Here is a 4534-nt window from a genome sequence, read left to right as displayed (position 1 = left end):
CCCACCTCTCCCTGGAGGACATGCAGGAGGACATGTGCATGGGAGCCACCGCTGGGGCCCTCTTCGGGAAATACACTCTGTCACAGCCTCGGAATGCATCGAGGTGGGGTTCTGCCAAGACAAGCAGAGGTATCCCACTTTTGCAGAGCACTCTCGACCCTTCAAAGAGCTTGCGTGGCCATGCCCATCTCAAGTCCTATGGGGGATGTGGAGGAGCAGTGCAGGGTAGGAACAGCAGCAGTGGGGGCCAGACCACCCCAGTCTGCGGCCAAGCACCCCTGCTTCCTTCCCATAGACTTGGAAAAACTATTTCACCAACGCCTTGGTTTCCTCATCTGCAAAATGGGATAATAACGATGGCTTGCTCATAGCTTCATCGTGAGACGTAAGAGAGGGAGGTGTTGGCAGTGGGGCACTGGGAATAGAGTCGAAGCAAGCCCATGTGAGCGGTGATTATGATTATTACTCCCCCATTGTATTTATTTCTATCTTTAAAATATGTCATTTTTTTGGAACAGGTGAGACACTGAAATAGTTCACACATCAAAAAGGAATACGAGGGTCCACAGAGCAGAGTCTCCCTGCCTGGTATCCAGCCACCTGCTTCCCGTCCCAGGAGGCAACCTCTTTTTCCAGGTCCCGTGTCCTGCCAGAAATACCCTCTGCATTTATAAGCAAACACGGGTATATATCCTTCCACCACAACTTTCTTTTTTTAAAAATTTATTTTAGAGAGAGAGAGCAGGGGGGAGTAGAGGGGGATGGAGAGGGAGGGGGAAAGAATCTCAAGCAGACTCCATGCAGAGCGTGGAGCTGACGTGGTGCCCGATGCAGGCCTGATCTCAGGACCCTGAGATCATGACCTGAGCCAAACCCAAGAGTTGGAAGCTCACCAACTGAGCCACTCAGGTTCCCCAAGCATGCAACTCTTGATCTCGGGGTTGTGAGTTGAAGCCCCACGTGGGATGGGGAACCTACTTTGAAAAAAAAGAAAAAAGAAAAAAGAAAAAAATCCATTTCATTGCTCGGCTGTGCCATGGTGTTTCTAATACACCCCCTGCGGAGGGACACTTCGCCGGTTTGCAGTCTTTAGTTCTAACACACTATGATACCCATTGCATTGGTGAGGAAACCAAGGTTTGAGAGGCAAAATGTCCCTCCTCCAGGCCACATGGCCAATTGGTGGCAGAACCAGGATCGGCTTCCAGTCTCCTGGCTCTATATGCCATGAGACATACCCTCATCTCATCTTGGCTTGGGGGTCCTGGCTCTGGGATTGGGAGGACCAGCATGAAAGGGGACAGGTGGCTGGAGAGTGGGGTGGTAAGCAGGCAAACCTACCAGTGTTGTTTTTTCCTCCTCCTCAGCCTAACACTTGCTGCGTGCTGAAGAATCCGTTGGAAGGAAGACCCCAGACCCTCACAATGGAAAGCAGCCAAGCAGAGACCCTGGGCTGAAGGGGGCGTTTTGCAGCAGTGAGCGTCATGGCAGAGCCCTTGCACGAACCTTGTTTCTCCTTCAGGTAGGGTTTGCTTTGGAGAAAGTAGAAGCTGGGACGCAGTCCAGTGGTGGAGAGGAGCCCAGCCCTATAATTCAGGAGACCTGGGATCGAGACTCAGGCCTGTCACTGACTCATAGGATCCTTGGGCCCGGAAGTTGGGAGCTTGACCCAATGGGGCCTCTCCAGTCACAAGATCCAGCTTCTGGAGCCACTGGGGTTAGGTTTCTTTCCTTTTTTCCCCCTCTATGATTTTATTTATTTATTTATTTGACACAGAGAGAGAGAGAGAGCACAAGCAGGGGGAGGGCAGAGGCAGAGGGAGAAGCAGGCTCCCTGCTGAGCAGGGACCATGATGTGGGGCTCGATCCCAGGACCCCGGGATCACGACCTGAGCCAACATCAGACAGTCAACGACTGAGCCACCCAGGTGCCCCTGGGATTAGGTTTTAATCCCAACTCAATCAAGGCTCCCTTGACAAGTCTCATTGCCTCATTAACATAGGAGTCAAAGTAATACCAGATGTGGTAAGAATCAAATGAGATAATGTGTATAAAAGCCCTTGGAAAACTTAAAAAAAATCAACACACCGTATAAATTCCCCTCCCTTAGGTATTAATTTTGAGGCTGATATTACAAATGGTGAATTCTGTCCATTACCACATCTTCACTAGAGAAGATTATTAGTGAGCCACATCTCTCTGTTGTTCATGACACAGAAATTAAAAATCCAAGCCAAAACACAAAATCTTGACACGCAGCATCTCTTTAGGTAGTCTGCCTGCATTTAAGGTACAATGCCACTAGGTGGCGGTGGTGCCCAGGCCACTGCGGTGTGCTCCAGTGCAGAAACCCTAAGGACCATCTGGAAGTCCTTTTTTATACTTTGAGAAGCCTCACTGAAGGACCCGGCTGAGCCTCAGTTACCTCATCTGTAAAATGGGGATAACAGCACTAGAGAGATCATGTAAAGGCCTCCTGTGCACAGTAAGACCCTCAATAAGTGTTTGCTTCTTTCCTAGCGAAGTGATTAAGAGCCTGGCTTTTGGAATTCAGACTGCCCAGGTTTGAATCCCAGCTTTGTTACTTATCAGCTGTGTGATCTTGGGCAAGTTACCTGACCTCTCTGAGCCTTCGTTTTCCTTGTCTGTAAATGGGGCTGGTAATCGTACCTATCTGCATAGTTAATATGCGTGAAGTGCTCAGGAAGTGCCAGGTCCCAGGAGAGTGCTCTGAGTTTGCCGCTGTCTATGTGTGTCCTAGGGCAAACCCTCTCTCATAGTCATGCATAGTCTGGGTCCTAAATCTGGGCACCTCCCACGATGGAGTGCCTTGTCAAGGCAATAGGTCTTCAGGGCATCTTTAACCCCCCTGGCATGACTCATGGCCAGAGAAAGCTACAATTCCAAGACTCCCGATACCCTGGTCTCCGGATTCAGTACACAGCTGGCAACAGCCTCTGTCCACCAGGCAGGTGATGGAAACCAATTTGCAAGTGTGAAGCCAGCTGGTGGGAAGATAAGGAGAGGGCAGAAGGGGCTGTGAGGCTGTTTTTAAAGTACTTTTGTCCCTCGGGGGTGTCTTGCTCACTTTTGGGCATGTTGTTGGGAGGCAGCTCAGAAAATAAAAAATCATGGGCTCCTGGGCCAATGGCTTTCCCCCGCTCTGTCCTGCCCCACCTCCGTGCAGGTTTGCGGGGGAGGTAGAGGCATCTGGAGACAACAGCATCTGACCAGAAGTCAGGAGATCTGTTTTTAGCCCAGCTCTGTCACCAATGTGCTGTGTGACCTTGACAAGTCACTTTTTCTCTCTGGGCTTCAGAGTCCTGCTCTGCCAAAATTGGGACACACTCCCTGGCCTTCCTTTCCAACCGGAGATGTGGTAAGTATAGAAAAACTCCTCCAAACCTCACCTCCTCCTTGAAGCCTTCCATATGTGATGGAGCAAAAGGGACTCCTAATCTTTCCCATCTCCCCTCCACCTCTCCCAGGCGAAACATGTGATATGGATCACTAATCCGTTATTTTGCTCATTGATTGATTCCACGGGCTTGCTCAGTGCTGGTCTGTCCTCCTGTCTACATGTCCTTTTTGTCTTATCTGCATTAGAAACTCATCTGGGAAAGGCTGCGCCTGCCTGAATGGCATGCAGAATCTAGCAGAGGAGGCTAGCATGACCAAGGCATGACTTGGGGCTCTCAGTGGGGAGGAAGTTCCATTGAATCCCAGATGGGTTGGAACTTAGTGGGACTGAGAAAAGTGAATTGTTGGGGAAACAAGAGATGTGGAAAGTGCCTTGAGGAGCGAAACAGATAAATGTCTTATTTTCTGGACGGGGCACAGAATAAGAGAGGGAGAGGGAGACAAGGGATCAGCTTTGAAGAGTTTAAGTTTTGCAATCAGAAAATCTAGAAGGAAACTAGTTCAATTTTAAGAAGCAGGAAAGTTTTGTGTCAATTTCCAAAACAACGTTTTATTTTGGTTTATACATGGATGGGTGTATGTGTGTGTGTTTTCTACTCTCATTTTTTTTTTTTCAGTTGGGCATACCTCAACTCCAAAGGGAGTTTAAGGCCGGCCTGTCAGATCCCTCACCTCCCTATCCTTCCCTCCTTCATCTGTCTAATCAGGTCTGCCTCTTTATTCTTCTCTCCACAGCTCCTCATTGGTTCCAGCTTCTGTCAACCTCCAGCCCCCCAGCCCTTCTTACCCTCTGCATGATGACCCCCATCCCCTGGGGATGCCTGTGCCCTTCCCACTCTTGCTATCCTCCACCAAAGGCCTGGCTGCCAAGGGACACTGAGCGTCTTTGATCAGTCAGTGTCCTATGCTCTGGACTTCATTACTTTTTCAAAATGTACCAGTCTTGGGTCAATGGAATGGATTCCATTTACATCAAAGCCTCTGAAGACACACTAGGCAGGCTGATGTTGGGGAGGGGCAGGAATTGTAGTCTAGCCACCCTAGAGTGCACTCGAAGAGCTCTTGGGGAATTAGCCTCTTCACATTGAGAAAATTCTGTCCAGCAGGAATTTC

This window comes from Ursus maritimus, unplaced genomic scaffold, assembly GCF_017311325.1.
Source record: "Ursus maritimus isolate PB19 unplaced genomic scaffold, ASM1731132v1 scaffold_30, whole genome shotgun sequence".
Classification (NCBI taxonomy): Eukaryota; Metazoa; Chordata; class Mammalia; order Carnivora; family Ursidae; genus Ursus; species Ursus maritimus.
This window is presented reverse-complemented; position numbering follows the sequence as displayed.